Genomic DNA, 16,484 nt, shown 5'->3' on the forward strand with positions numbered 1-16,484 from the left:
AAAAAAGGAACACAGCATAGTTATTTGTATGCTAAGCACTGTACATTCACATGTCTATCTCATAATGTCACATGTCACCTCGTAAGTCCTTTAAAGAGAATCTGTACTCTAAAATTCTTACAATAAAAAGCATACCATTCTATTCCTTATGTTCTCCTGGGCCCCTCTGTGCTGTTTCTGCCACTCCCTCCTGGCTTATAATTGCCCTTTTTATGCAGTGTTTACAAACAAAACATGGCTTCTAACCCAGAGTGTGATACGCTGAGAACAGCTTACTGTATGACTCATGCAGAGCTTGGAGAGGGTGTGTATAGCTTCTCCAATGACAAGCAGTGTAGCACATTCCACACATTCCAGCCAAGGCTTGACAGAGATGACAGAGGAAAGAAGATAAGATTTATTACAGAGACACTGCAACTAGGAAAGGCTGCAGTAAGACAGGCCACATTTGAACAGGCATAGGAACTTATAGGATAAAAGAAATAAGGCTCAAAATTTTGTTACAGAGTCTCTTTAAAGCAAGCCTAAACTGAAAAATTAAAGCCAAAATAAACACACGTCATACTTACCTACTGTGTAGTCAACTAATCAATTGCTTTCTCCTGCAATTTGTCCACTCTGACCAATGGAATTCTCCATCCTCCATTTTTAAAATGGCGATGACCCCGTAACAGCTTCCAAGCACTCCCCTAACCTGTAATATTGCCCACTTCATACATCAACTGATTGTTACGCTTCCTGTGCACTATCAACGTTTAACATCACGTGCAGTGCATGAGAACTGCAAGAAATGCAGGTTTGTCACTATTGTGGAAATACATGGAGACTCAGACCAGGGATAAGGAAAATAACATAAAAGTTTATTGCAATTCTAAATATAAAATAGCAAGTGGCATCAAAATGTACATTGACGTCATGCATGGAAACAATGCAAATAAACCAGGCAATCAAAATAAGGAATACCCATTCTGCATTTTGTACTAGTGTCCATATTTATTGTATATAATTTTCTGTATCATTGTGTACCCCATGTTGTTTTTCTTAGTTTGTACAGCGCCATGGAATATGTTGGCGCTTTATAAATCAATATTAATAATAATGTCACCACCTGTGCAATATTTCAGAATGTAAATCGGGGAAAGAAAAGATTTTACAATAAGCAAACACTGACTAAATAATCTATAAATGAATATTGTAAACAATAAGCAATTTAATTCATTACTAGCTGACCTAAGCCCGTTTAAAAACGGGCTCTGGGTCTGTCACCACATGGACGCGCACCCGCATGCACCCGCGCACTCGCGCCATGCACGCCACGCGCACACGCCCGCCCATAAGCCCCGTCCTCCCCTTGAAACAGCACATCACTCCCCCTTACTGTCTCTGCACACATGCGCAGTTCGTTATGAGCAGGGACAAACACACACAGGGACACACACAGACGCAGAGACACTTGGATTTTATTATGTAGGATTTTATTTTCATTACAGTTCCCCGTTAACCTCTTCCGGACCGTGGCAATTGAAATCTACACCGTTTGTGGCTGCTTATTCCTGCCAGGACATAGAATGCAATTACTGCCACTACCGCTGATCACTCATCGCTGCAGGCCCCTTGCTCTGCTGTCACTATTACAGCAGAGCTCTGTGAGCTGGTCTGACCCTGTGATCACTGTGAGCCAATCCCATTGGCTCACATTAGTCACAGGGTCATAGGGACAGCAGAGCGAAGGGTCTGAGGCGATGGGTGAGCGGCGTGAACGGAAGGTCGGTGCTGCGATCCGTTGGTAAGTGCCGTTTTTTGGTACCAGCAGTCTCTAGTCCTTAAAGTGAACCGAGCATCATTTTTAACACCCAGTGCAGCTCTATAGCAAATTAAAAAATGCATTCTAAAAATGTGGTTTATTATTAAAAAAACCTTTAGTCTTACCTCATCTTTTTACATTTAAGGGTTAAAATACACCATTCTTGCGGCCGTGAAAGGACCTGTGGACGGAGATCAACAGATGATGGAAGGCTGATAAGAAATCACCTCATTAGACTTAATTGACCACAAACAAACCCTGAGCCTTCCCCATTGTACTTCAAACAGAAAACATAAGACGCACTTGAAGAATTTCACACCTAGCCTGGATAAGACATTGTAAAAGCAGCAGGAGTTTTTGAACTCCTGAAACATGGCAGCGCTTTCAGCTATTTGAAGCCAGGAGCTGCTTAGATCACTGCTGGAATGCAAGTGGTTACGTACCGCAGCAAGCAATAGCATCACCTGGCTATTGTTTGCAGCAGTACTGAAGCTATGGTGCAGTTACCATGGCGATAAATGTTTCATCTGTTAAAGGAGCAGAGCACTAGCGGCAGGTCTGTATAAGAAAGGTTTGTATATATTATTATGTGTAATGTTGAGGCCGTGCGTACGGAGAATGGATCAGTGCGTATGGGCAATAGAGAAGTATGCAGGAAGAATGTAGCATTCCATACAGAACCCCCATGTGGAGAAGTGTAGTCCCATTGCGTATACGCAATAGTGATGCGGCACTATCGTAATGACATGAGATGGCTATGTCATCACATTAAGGAGACACTGCTAATCTATGGCAGGGCTTTTCAACCTGTGCTACGTATACCTCCAGTGGTACTTTGCTGTTGGCCCGGTGGTACTCCCCAAGTTTGCCTGCCGATTGTCCTGGTCCTGTCCTGCTCCTCGCTGTGCTCAGACCTCATATCAGCAATGAGGAGACAGCCAGGCAAATGGTGCACAATGACGGCAGGTATACTTCAAATACAGAAGTAGTATACTTCAAATACAACAAAGTGACATCACTGTTCACTTCCAGTATAAGTATACTTTAAGTATATGTGCCATCACTGCGCACCATTTGCCTGGCTATCTCTTCACTGCGGCCAGGTTACCACTGATCTGAGGTCTGAACTATTCTGCAGGGCAGCACAGCGAGGAGAGAGCAAGGGGGGGGGGGGGGGAGGGGGGGGACCAGCTGTCTGGTGGTGGGGGGAGGCTACCGATAGTGGCTGTCTACCTGGAGACTGCCAACAATGGCAATCTGTAGGCTAGCAATCTAATTTTAATCCTTTTCCCCACCAATGCCTCCTGCTATTCCCCCCTTTTCTTGAAGTGTACCTGTAAGAAAAAAAGTGCCCCTTACCTCGTGAGGGGGAAGCCTCTTGATCCCAAAGTGGCTTCACCCTTCCTCCTAAGTAGAGAGGGCTAAGGGAGCTTTTACACTTAATCAGTTGCTCTCAGTTAAAACGGAAAGAAAACTGATTTGCCCATGTTTTCCTATGGCACAGTTCACACGTTTTAACTGAAATCTTTTACATAGTGCACTGCTATGGAAAAAACGCACACTGATGCATACCAACTGATTAACTGTAAGTGGGCCCTTTAGCCTGATCAGGTTAGATCTACTGCACAAGCACACTGGAGGTACGTGAAGTTTTTCAGGCGATAAAAGTGGTACAGTTAGTGAAAAGGTTGACAAGCCCTGATCTAGGGCACTCTGATACCACACTTGAACAGCACTACATTTGTGCGTGCGATTCACATTTCTGAGGGTCCGTTTCCACTTGTGCCGCACGCATCAGCGAGACGCGCGGCGGCACTTCCGGGTCTGCGGATACGCAGACGAATCCCATCAGCCGTGCCATGCACGGCTATGGGATTTGCAGCCTCCCACACAACTTCGGATGGAAATGCTGGCCGAATCATTAGCACAAGCGATTCAGCCGGCGGTGCTATTCATCCCTATGGCAGAGTTTCCCCGCGCGATTTGCCTGTGGGGAAACTCTGCAGATTTGGCGCGGTTTCCACGCTAGTGGAAACGGGCCCAGATAGTTGTCTGACGCGTGGAAGACACACACTAAAAACAAACCAGAGAAAAAGATCCCTTCCTATCATAACTGTTTGTCCTTTTAAGATGTTTAAATATTAGTTTGTACAGTGCTATAGTTGTTGTTGCCACGATATAAATTAATGATAATAATAATACCTCAGCACACAAGCCAGCAGCAGAACTGAGAAAGTTTGCCTAGAGATGAGCATTGCTCTCTCTACGTATTATGGTACCTATAAGGCTGTCTTGCTCTGGCACGTGTCACTAGCGCACCCAAGAGGCGGACAGGACACAGTGTCAGTGAGTTCAAGGAAGGAATCCCTCCCTGGATGTCATTCTCATCATCCAGGCTCCCACCTGCCAACTGTCGCCTGGTGCAGTGGGCGTGTGAGTCCTCCTATGCCCGCCCCCTCTGCTGTCCTGTATAGAGAGAAGAGACGGACCTGTGGCTGTTGCTAGGCAATGATAAACACGCTAGGGAGCAGAGAAGTTTGTGAGCAACTTTCCTGCTTTGGGGTAAGCTCTTCTACAGAGAAGAAACGTATTTTGCATTTTCTCTGTCAATGAAATTAACTAGAAACTTTGCATTACATTTATGAGGGGAACGTACGTAAACTTCTATGTATTTATGTGCATGTCGCATGCTTAATGAAAGTTCTGTGTCTTGCTTATATTAATACAGCTAATAGTCTTTCGTTTTAATAGTATGGCAATAGGTGTGAACTCTGTATTATTGCTGCAGTGCAAAAATCTCTAGGGCTCTGGTACCAGTGTTACCAACCATCAGTAAATTTACAGACAGTCCGTAAATAAAAGAAATTACACACAGAGGCACGCACAGTTCCTTTCCTTCCTGCCTCCTCCCTCTCCCCTGCTTCCTTCACTTTAGCATGTAGAGCTGTCAGACACAGGCTGAGGACTGAGCAGCTTGAAAGCAATGAAGGGTTGAAGAGTGCCAGGCAGGCAGACAGGAACGCGTACGTTAAAAAGGGGCGCTGGGAAAAAAGGGCGCGGGGTTTTAAACGATAAACATGGATAACGTTTAAAAATGTAATGTACTATATTTCGTTTAAAAATAATGTTTTATAAAGTTATAAATCATTAAATAATGTGCAGGAAATCGGCAATTGTGAAAACGTTAATGTTCCGTTTAAAAAGTGAAATGTATAATAACGTTTAAAAAAAAATTAGTAAGTAACCCTCCCTGTACCTACCCCTAACCCCTAGACCCCGTATTGGTGCCTAAACCTAAGACCCCCCCTGGTGGTGCCTAAACCTAAGACCCCCCTGGTGGTGCCTAAACCTAAGACCCCCCTGGTGGTGCCTAAACCTAAGACCCCCCTGGTGGTGCCTAAACCTAAGACCCCCCCTGGTGGTGCCTGAACCTAAGACTCCCCTGATGGTGCCTAAACCTAAGACCCCCCTGGTGGTGCCTAAACCTAAGACCCTCCTTAGTGATCACTGTATTGTGTGTAGAATAATGTTTTACAAACAGTAAGGGATAACATTTAAAATAATGTTTTATTGAAATAGGAAACGTAAATCATCACAAGCAGTTATAAAACATTAAAAATCTTCGGGCGCCGTTGGAAAACGTTATTATTCTCGGGCGCCCTTTTTTCCTGTTCGGCGCCCAGTAAACGATATTTATTATGGGAGTGAATGGCGGCGCCCGATTTGTCCACTAGCCTCCTGCGCCCTTTTTTACTGTTACCGGCAGGAACATGTACCTAGGTGGGCAAAACTGAGCCTCCTCCAGGGCAATATACATTACCTGTTGTTAGCAGGAACATCAGAGTGCACTGTCTGATGTTCACACTTCATGCGCTGCACAGCAAGTTTAGGGGGGATTCAGGAGCGGACTGACCATTCGGGCACTCGGACACGGACCGTGGTCGGGGGGGGGGGGGCCGCCAGAGAACCCTGAGCAGGAGGGGAGGAGTGCAGTGAAAGGGAGCGGTATGTACAGCAGCAGAGAAGGGTACATTCCCCCCCTTCCCTCACCTTGGGGCCCCCCTTCCTGGCTCTCCCCTCCGGTAACTTGGTGGCTAACAGTGGGCGGGGACTTACCGCCGTTCCTCCAGCCGCAAGGGGCGCTCTGCTCTGTGCGCGGCTAGTCTGGTCTTCAGTAGACCAGACTAGCCGCGCACAGAGCAGAGCATCCCTTGCGGCTGGAGGAATGTCGGTAAGTCCCCGCCCACTGACCACTGTTAGCCGCCGAGTTACCGGAGGGGAGAGCCAGAAAGGGGGGCCCCAAGGTGAGGGAAGGGGGGGAGACTTCCCCCCCTTTTCCACGCTCTGCACACCGCTCCCTTTCACTGCGCTCCTCCCCTCCTGGGGGACACCTATAGACCTTGCTACATACTGGGGATACCTAATACCTATACTGGGAATACCTATACACCTGGCTACTTATACTGGGGACACCTATTTTGGGGTACCTGCTGCCAGATTAACTATTTTTGGGGAACCGCTGCTGCTAGATTAAGGGCTTGATTCACAAAGCGGTGCTAACCTACTTAGCACGTCTAAAGTCTTTAGACGCGCTAAGCAGGGTGCTAAGTAGGTTAGCTCCAGATTTCTCAATTAGATCGCGTGCTAACTTTGCGCGCGCAAAGTTTTACGCGCGCAAAGTTTTACGCGCGCTAAGTCCCATAGGCTTTCATGGGCACTTCGCGCGGAGCGCCCTGCGCTCTGTGCAGTACGCGCGTAAAGTTTTGCGCGCATAAAGTTTTGCGCGCGTAAAGTTTTATGCGCGAAAAGCTTGTTTAGACGTGCTAAGGGGGTTTTCACAGGAGTGCTAACAGTTAGCACCGCTTTGTGAATCAAGCCCTAAGTGTATTTTGGGGAACAGCTGCCAGATTATCTGTATTTTTGGGGAACTGATGCCAGATTGTGTATGTTGGGGGAACCACTGCTTCCAGATTATGTGTATTTTGGGGGAACCACTCCTGCAAGATTACATGTATTTTGGGTGATCCGCTGCCAGATTATGCATATTTTGGGCAACCGCTGCCAAATGATGTGTATTTTAGGGAAACTGCTGCTGCCAGATTACGTCTATTTTGGGGGAACGACAGCCATATTATCTGTATTTTGGAGGAACCTCTGCTAAATGGAGGAAATTTTTTGGTTGAAATTCGGTCAGATTACATGTATTTTGGGGGGAAACACTAAGGCAGAGCTCAAACTTCCCCGACAGACCTTTTACACCACTGCCAAGGTCATGTATCTTTTGCCCCACCCATGATCACGCCCACATTCTGTTGCGTGGCCACACCCATTTTTTGGCGCGCCGCGGGGATGTTTTTTTTATCAGTATAAAATATCTGTCGGCAGTAAATTATTAGATCTTACTCTGTAAAAAATAACATGAAATGTGGGCCACACTGGTACGGGGCCCCATAATCTCCTATTGCTCGGGGGCACCATGAGTTGTCAGTCCGCCCCTGGGGGGATTACTAGTGCCCAGAATGCCCTCTGAGTCTGTCCTGTGTGTGTGTGTCTCTCTGACTCCCCCATTTCTGTCTCTGATTCTTCCCCTTTCTACCTCTCCTATACTCTCTTCTGTATCTTTCTCCCATTCTCCTGTCGCTGTCTCATTCCCACCCTCCCCTCTCCCTAAAAAAATAAATGCAGCAATTGTCTCATTTTATGTTTTTTTTTTATTTTTTTAGAGCAGTGACATGTAGAGCTTTACAGAGTACATAGTCATGTCACACACTGTCCTCAGAGGAGCTCACAAAATAATCCTACCATAGTCATAGTCTAATGTCATACAATATTATATTTTTACTTGTAGACCCAAGCCCGTTTGAAAACGGGCTCTAGGGTCTGTTTCTCACCGCCACCCGCCGCATGTTACTGCGCATGCACGCGCACAGTCGGCCGGCCACTCACACGCCCGCCCGGCTCCCTGGCCCCGTTTTCCTGTCTTTGTGAGGCTGCGTCCGTGCTGCACACATGTGCAGTAGCAAAAAGCACGGACCAGCTACACAGAGGCAGCACATGCAGGGACACAGGGGTTTTATTATAGAGTATATAGCACTGACATATTCTGCAGTGCTTTACAGCATTATAGTCAAGTCACTAATTGTCCTCAGAAGAGCTCACAATCTAATCCCTACCATCGTCATACTCGAATGTCCTACCATGTTATTATATTGTTCACAGCTGAGAGAGACCTTTGAGGAGTCCCCGCTTGAAAATCCTTGGTTTTCCTATTAAGCGCTATCACACTGATGCACGCATTTTTTTTAGCAAAGTGCAGCACTGACCCACTCACGCACGGCAGCACAGATGGCATGTGATTGTGGACATTGTGTTCTGATTGTACGGCCATCTGCATTGAGAAGTGTGAACCAGGCCTTACTCCTCTTTTCAGATGTATTTTACAGTGTAAGGCCACATACACACATCAGACCATAGTCTTTTGAAAATGAAAGATCACAGACCAATTTTACCCCCTTTCATGTAGTATGAGAGCCATACCTTCACAGTCTTTTCTATGGAGCTGAACTCCCCATCAGAAAATAATCTTTGCAAGATGCTGCACACACAGATGCTGTACACACACAAAAGATCAGTATCTGCAAAAGATCTGTTCCTGCCAAAGATCCGTTCTTGCAAATTGCATTCATAGTCTATGAGATCTGCAGATCCTCATACACACCTTGTTTAACCACTTGAGGACCCACCCTTTACCCCCCCTTAAGGACCAGCGCTGTTTTAGCTGATCTGTGCTGGGTGGGCTCTGCAGCCCCCAGCACAGATCAGGGTGCAGGCAGAGCGACCAGATCGCCCCCCTTTTTTCCCCACTAGGGGGATGATGTGCTGGGGGGGTCTGATCGCTCCTGCCTGCCAGGTGTTGCGGGGGGGGCACCTCAAAGCCCCCCTCCGCGGCGAAATCCCCCCCCTCCCTCTCCTACCTGGCCCCCCTGGTGATCCGGGCTGCACGGGACGCTATCCGTCCTGTGCAGCCAGTGACAGGCTGTCCCCTGTCACATGGCGGCGATCCCCGGCCGCTGATTGGCCGGGGATCGCCTATCTGCCTTACGGCGCTGCTGCGCAGCAGCGCCGTACAATGTAAACAAAGCGGATTTTTTCCGCTTGTGTTTACATTTAGCCTGCGAGCCGCGATCGGCGGCCCGCAGGCTATTCACGGAGCCCCCCGCCGTGAATTGACAGGAAGCAGCCGCTCGTGCGAGCGGCTGCTTCCTGATTAATTAGCCTGCAGCCGGCGACGCAGAACTGCGTCGCTGGTCCTGCAGCTGCCACTTTGCCGACGCACGGTATAAGCGTGCGGTCGGCAAGTGGTTAACTGACATTCATCTGCAGATCAGACAATCATCTGCAGATCTGAAAATCCATCCTGGTGGATCTGATCTGCAGATGAATGTCTGTTAAACAAGGTGTGTATGAGGATCTGCAGATATCATAGACTATGAATGCATTTTGCAGGAACGGATTTTTTGCAGGAACAGATCTTTTGCAGATACTGATATTTTGAATGTCTACAGCATCTTTGTGTGCAGCATCTTGTAAAGATTTCTGTCTGATGGGGAGTTCAGCTCCATAGAATAGACTGTGTAGGTATGGCTGTCATACTACATGGAAGGGGGTAAAATTGGTCTGTGATCTTTCATTTTCCAAAGACTATGGTCTGATGTGTGTATGAGCCTTAACTCTTTGCAGCACCCTGATGTTCATCACATCATGAGGTGTGGAGATGGGAGCCGCAAGGAGTTACGCTATAGGCTGATAATAGTTAATGTATGCCAGTTCCGCTGCCACGCTCTGCATGTCACAAAAGCAGGCATCCTTGGCCCTGCCACGATGGTTGGGGTCGTTAAAGATATTGTTATACGCCTGTACCCAGTACATCTATAGTGAACTTTTCTTCCATCATAGCACCAACATTTGGACAGTCTGCTCTGCTCAAAAGCCTTTGAATTAGTATATAATAATAGTTACCCCTCATTTAAATGTTATGTTTTAAAGTTTTAACACCCATATGTTTTGGGCGCCTCCACCCCACCCTTCTATACTCACAATGATTTTCATCACTTTACCAAAATCTATCAGTTGTCTATTGCACCTATATAACAAATCAATCAATTGATTTTGTGCTGTTTATTGATCCAAAGTCTTATCAGAAATGTTGCTGTGTGATGGGGTCAGGACAGGACTGGTGGGGATTGTTGGCCCACAGCTTTGCACCGCATTGAGCTTTACAGAGCTTGCAGTTTGATTGAAGCTTAAAGCGGTATAAAACCCTGACATAATATTCAATAAAAACATGTTTTCCTACTTTTTATATGCCATATGGTTATCATATTTGCTTTTCTGCATAAGTATTATTATTCATTAAGAAATAACAAGTTTCCAAAGTACACTTTTTTGCTCTGAGAGCTGCCTTTGCATTTTATTCATAACTTTTTTTTTCATGTTGAAATATAAGCACGCTTTCTGACTGTCTTTCTGTGTTCAGGAGAGTCTGCAGTGTCAGAGAAGTGTTTGTTTACATTCCTCACTTGATACAATTAAACACAAGATAACATTATCTCCAGTTCGGGTGCGCCCAGTTTTTCCACCATTGAGCTTTTCTGTCCTCTGTTTAACCCTTTGAATGTTGTTCTAGTAAAAAAAATGCTGGTAGTATATAATATGCTTGTAAATAATGTTTTAGAGCAAAGAATATTTGCTGGGTTTCATTCCGCTTTAATAGATTTCTGCTGAAGCCTATCAAAATTGAACTTGCTGTGATAGCCATCGATCACTATCCAATTAAATTCTAATCGACTAGCGATCCATTAGCTTGGCATATTGGGCCATAATTGACCTGTGTATGGCTAGTAGGGATCAGCCCACAAAATTGACAATTTAAGTCTCACAGGGAATAAGCCCCATTCTTGCTTAGCGAGATTCTCGTGAAAACACGGATTCAATGCATAAGAGTCAAGAAATTCAATGCAAAAATCAAGAGATTGTTGCTGTCGCTGAATACACTTCAGAAGTGTGTTTGTCTATGCATTTGTGTGCACATAAGTTCCATAGTGTGTTCTTTGGTAGCTTTCAAGCTTCTTGTACCAAAGATAATCCAAAGTTTTTGTATCAACTCAGAATAGAAACCAAAAGAAAAGAAAGCTAAACTTCTAAATCAGCATACACACTAAAGGTCACAGTCACTGCTGTGGCAATCTAGTATAAAGGTTGGTAATAACTGGATAAGCCAAGGTATATTACCATTTGTAATAGATAGCGGAGATGCCGCCGCAGAGGTGAGTGGCATGGCTGTTGTCTCAGCCGGCGGCCTCCGCCGCGCAATTACATGGTGGAGTTTTGCCTGGTCCTTCAGTTGCACATAGACTAAGGGCCGCGCGCGCCAGGCGACAGGACCTTTATGCGAATAGAAGGGGAGTCAGCTGATCGGCCGGTCAGCTGACTCCAGCAGTGCTCCTGATTGGCTGAGTGACTGGGGCGGCACTGTGGGGCGCTCTCAGTATATATAGGACCTGCCTGTCAGTAGCTCCTCGTCTGCTGTTGCAAATGCTACGTGTTAGCACTCAGACCTTGGTCAGATCTCAAAGTGTGCTAGAACCAGCAGGGGCTGTTGATAGCTAAAGTACTAATTGAATTGTATTATTTGTTATGACCTTCTGCTAGCCTTGACTACTCTTCTGCCTACTGATTCTGTGCTTCTGCCTATCTGATCCTGTTGCCGACTCAGCCTGAACACTACTCTGATTTAGCCTTCTGTCTTTGTACCGTATCTGTCCGTTTGTTGCCGAAACTGCTTGTCTGACTCTACTGCCCTCACCAGTGAGCCTAGTCCCTGGTGAGGGATTCTCTGTACAGCTTAATCACCTGCTCCTCAGGTGACCAGTAGCTGCAGTACAGTCTTAATCACCTGCTACTCAGGTGACCAGTAGCTGCAATACAGTCTGAATCACCTGCTCCTCAGGTGACCAGTAGCTGCAATACAGTCTTAATCACCTGTTCCTCAGGTGACCAGAAGCTGCAGTACAGTCTGAATCACCTGCTCCTCAGGTGACCAGTAGCTGCAGTACAGTCTGAATCACCTGCTCCTCAGGTGACCAGTAGCTGCAGTACAGTCTGAATCACCCGCTCCATGGGTGATCTGATTATTAGTTCATCTGCATCTCCGGCTTGCTGGAATGCTGATCCCTGTGTTCTATAGAGATATCTCCCTCTACTAGCTCCTTTGGGAAGTTGGTATCTCTATCTGTATTACTGTTGCACCAAACACCTATCTTTACATCTGGTTATCCTGTGTCTCGCTAAACTCGCATTATTGGTGATTCTGCAGATCACTACATAATCAGGTATAGCATCTGTATTATTGGTGATACTGCAGATCACCAATAATCAGAAAATCTGTTCTTGCTGACACCAATCGTTACACCATTCAGCTCAGCCGTGGGAGGGGCTCTTAAAGTGGTCTAACACCCAGCATTTCAACTTTGCTTTAAAAGATTGCTTACAGCTTAGAAACGATTATGCCAGATTTTTTTTTTTTTTTAGCAGAAATTCACTGAATGGATTAAACATGACATTTTAGTGCTGCATTTAGCTAGAAATCCTCCTCCGTGCTTAGGTTTAGTTACAAATGTATCTATTTACAAAATAATAAACAAACACTGCTCTGAGAGAACAAAGAGGGCTTCCCCGGCAGGCTTTTCAGAGGTCTATTTGCATTCCAAACAAAGATACATTTGTAACTAAAGATAAGAACGGATGCGGATTCCTAGTTAAATCCAACACTAAAATGTCATGTTTAACCCATTCAGTGAATTTCTGCTTAAAAAAAATCTGGCTTAATAATTTCTAAGCTGTAAGCAATCTTTTAAAGCAAAGTTGTAATGCTGGGTGTTAAACCGCTTTAATGGTGGGGGACAAGGGAGGGTAGGGACGGGGTGTCTATGTGCATCCTTCAAATCCATATAAAAGCAGTTTTTTAATCTATGCAGATACGGCGGTTGGACTAGTAGTGGAATGCAGCAGCAGCTCTCCTGAAAAGTAAGTGGAAAACAAAACACTTGTATCTGACTTAAGAAATACTCCTAATGATGGGATAGTGCAAAAAAGTCCAAAAGGCCTTTCATGTATTTCTCTTTGTGGTAGCTAAATGATTCAGATTTTATGTCACACTGACATGGCTGCTGTATACACTTCACACCAAGAGTTGCAGCCCATAAACTGAAAATAGGAATGCGAGACTCCAGAAAAGTTCTGTTCACCATTAATGCTATACGTGTAATTAATTATCTCATAAGTTTATTCTCAGTTTAGGTTTGCTTTAACTGATGCTTATACTGGCTTATTGAGGTGCCAGGAGAACAGGGCAGGTTTCTGAGTTACTCAGAGTTGTTCAGTCCACTTTGCTGATATATCATGGGAACATGACACTTGGGAACTATGAAAGTAAAAAAATTAGAACCCTGAGGTGTAATTAACGAAAATTGTGGTAATTGCAGTTCTCTTTAACTCATTAATATGGAGTAGTCAACTATAGAATGGCACAAGATCACATTTTTTTGTTTGTTTCTTTCCAGCCACTTACATACTTACTAACTCAGATAATGTGCTTTATCTAACTTTTATGGCCTTTCTGTCATGTCAAAAAAGCCATAAAAATTATATATAACATATTTTTCGAGTTATGATAGTTAAAGCAATACTAAAGGGACGCTGAAAAAACTTAGATTCTCTCTGTGTACATCCCATAGAGTCTTCTTGGTCCTTTCTCCTTGTCCTCGGTCACCGCTGTCCCCCAGTTAAAGTAATTGACAAATTAAAATGTTTTTGTGACTCATTGGAAAGGCTTTGGAAATGCTTGTGTTCTCCAATGCTTACAAAGATTAGCAGGTCCATACTGCGTACATGTGAGTCTGTACTCACACATGAGCAGTACGGAGACGCCCGTCTTCTGAAGCAGTCGGGGATGTGAGTTCTTCTGAAGCCTTTATGGGGAGTCCTGAGGGCGAGACGGCTCATTTCTGTGGCGATGATTTGGGCACTGCAATAAGTCGTAATGTGAATTATGGCTATAGCGGCGCTCCGTGACTAATTTGGGCGATGGCAATTGCCGGCGCTCCGTGACTAATTTGGCAGACGGCAATTGCCGGAGCTCAAATTGGAAAAAAATCGAGGTAATTCAGCTGCTGGCATTTGCCAGTGCCCAAATTTTGTGTACCCCAGTTGCTACAACTCGGAGGGGAAACTCCACGCCACTCCAAACTTTCAGCAGGGCCAGGGTGAGCTATCTTTCAGCTGTCAATTCACTAAGGCTGTTATAGCATAGAAAATTAAAATTACCAACTTGTGAGGTAAATTACCGATTTGTGAGGTAAATACCTCAATAAATTTCAATTCACCAAGATACCGTAAAACCAAGGCCTTGTTTCAGTAAAAGCATGTTATGATGCGCATTACCATAACAACATGTGGCCAGTAATGCACACAATGCTAATGGGTTAACAGGTGGTGCTTCCCGGGTGTTAGTAACAGTAAGTAAGTAAGTAAGCAACAGTAAGGCCTGGAACCCACTAGACCTTGTGGAAATGCATGGGGCCAGATTATCATGTTGCTATAGCAGTTGCTTCATCAAAAACATGGAGTAAGTACTCATATCAAGCATATCACGACAGGAGTGAGGACAAGACATAACATTAAATTGTGCTTTTTTCCAGGCGCACTTAAAGCGGACCCAAACCAAACATTCTTTTTTATTAAAAATATTTAGTTGCACCACTCTGATACATACAAAGATAAATAAACACTCCTTCAAACCTATGATTATTTCAGTGCATGCTTTTCACTGTTCTCTTTTCATAGCTAGGGTTATACTGGGGGCAGCCATTAGCAATTCCTCCATTGCTGGACACCATCTACTCCACCAGTTTGCCAGGAAAAATCCCGGCAATTTGAAAGAAAGGGAGGGGTTCCTCCAATAAATGTGAAATATTTTAGATTTGTCATCATGCAGCTGAAAAAAAGCTGATATTTATGATTATAATTTAGAAAATTTTATTTCTGAAATATTGTATTTTTAATTTGGGTCCACTTTAACATGCTTCAAAGTTGCAGCCACTTGCAGTTGCAGTTTTAAGCCTCATCTACACGTGTAGATGAGGCGGCGATCTGGCGGCTCGATTAGCCGCCAGATCGCCTCTTCCGCGTCCCCGCCGCGTCCCCGCTCGCCGTGCGTGCGCCGGAAACAATACCCGCTCGATTCCCGCTCGTCGCCGCGCCGCTTATCTTCCGCTCGATTCCCTGCCATTGTCCCCTCGTGGGGAACGAGCAGGGAATCGGCGGTGGGGAGATCCATCCTGTCGGATCTTATCAATCGAGCCGCATCAGCGGCTCGATTGATAAGGAACATCGCAGCCGCATCTACGCGTGTAGATACGGCTTTAGAGTTGCTCTCCACGGTTGACCAGGATAGTTATGGAGCCTTGCCCAAAGACCCCTTACTGTTGTATGTACTGGCTTGAGCAAGGATGTAAACCCCTGGTCAAAGGTTTGAACCCTTCAGCAAAGACAGCACCCTTAACCAGTATGCTATCCAGCATAAGGAAAACTGAACCAGATGCACAGCTCAGTTAGGCCTGAGTTGTTATGTTAAACTAAGATTGTGATTTTTTCTTAGAAACTGTTTCACTGACACTCTAGTTTTCTTAGCTAGACGTCTTCTGGATTTTTATCGAGGAACTCTAAGGTTTGAGTCAGCTCCGATGGTGTGTTGTGGTCCAGTTGGTGTCTGGAGCAGATGTGTTTCCACCACAGACTTTGGGGGGAAATGCATTTGCTGTCCAGAAAAATCAAGCAGGTCAGGTTTTTGCATTGCGGATACCGATTGACATAAGATTCATTTGTCAGTTTTTGCAAATGGCAAAACAGATTAAAAAAATGTGTATTTTCTGTTGTAGTGAGAACCAAGCCTTAAGAAGCAGCCTTAAAGTGAATGGAAACCGCATTTAAAAAAAATGAGACAGATACTTACCCAAGGAGAGGGAAGGCTATGGGTCCTATAGAGCCTTCCGGCTCCCCTCCTGGTCCCCTCGATCCAGTGCTGGCTCGCCCGGTAGCAGTATTTGACTAAATTAGTCAAATACTGCTTTACCCGGCCGAAGGAGGCTTCAGAAGTCTTAAAGAGACACTGTAACATCAAAAATTTCCCCTGGGGGGTACTCACCTCGGGTGGGAGAAGCCTCAGGATCCTAATGAGGCTTCCCACGCCGTCCTCTGTCCCACGGGGGTCTCGCTGCAGCCCTCTGAACAGCTGGCGACAGACCCGACTGTCAATTCAATATTTACCTTTGCTGGCTCCAGCTGTGGCTGCTTTTGGCTCCGAAGTAGACGGAAAATGCGCAGTAGAGCAGACCCGACGGCGATCGGGTATTTCCGCCTACTTCGGAGCCGACAGCCGTCAGAGCGCCTGCGCAGGAGCCGGGAAGGTAAATATTGACGTCACTGCTGTACGGAGGGCTGCAGCGAGACCCCTGAGGTGACGAAGGACGGCGTGGGAAGCCTCATTAGGATCCTGAGGCTTCCCCCACCCCAGGTGAGTACCCCCCAGGGGACGTTTTGACGTTACAGATTCTCTTTGAGG

General features: G+C 45.6%; 1 protein-coding gene across 1 annotated transcript in view; it reads left to right on the forward strand.

Annotated features, from left to right (window-relative positions):
• Positions 1-4,278: 4,278 nt before the first annotated feature.
• DNAH6 (dynein axonemal heavy chain 6) overlaps positions 4,279-16,484 on the forward strand; it is a 443,662-nt gene continuing 431,456 nt past the window's right edge. Inside the window, exons 1-2 of the mRNA XM_068233571.1 lie at positions 4,279-4,366; positions 12,841-12,889. The gene's annotated coding sequence lies outside the window, so the exon portion shown is untranslated. The remainder of the gene's footprint in view (positions 4,367-12,840; positions 12,890-16,484) is intronic.

This window comes from Hyperolius riggenbachi, chromosome 1 (genome assembly GCF_040937935.1).
Source record: "Hyperolius riggenbachi isolate aHypRig1 chromosome 1, aHypRig1.pri, whole genome shotgun sequence".
Classification (NCBI taxonomy): Eukaryota; Metazoa; Chordata; class Amphibia; order Anura; family Hyperoliidae; genus Hyperolius; species Hyperolius riggenbachi.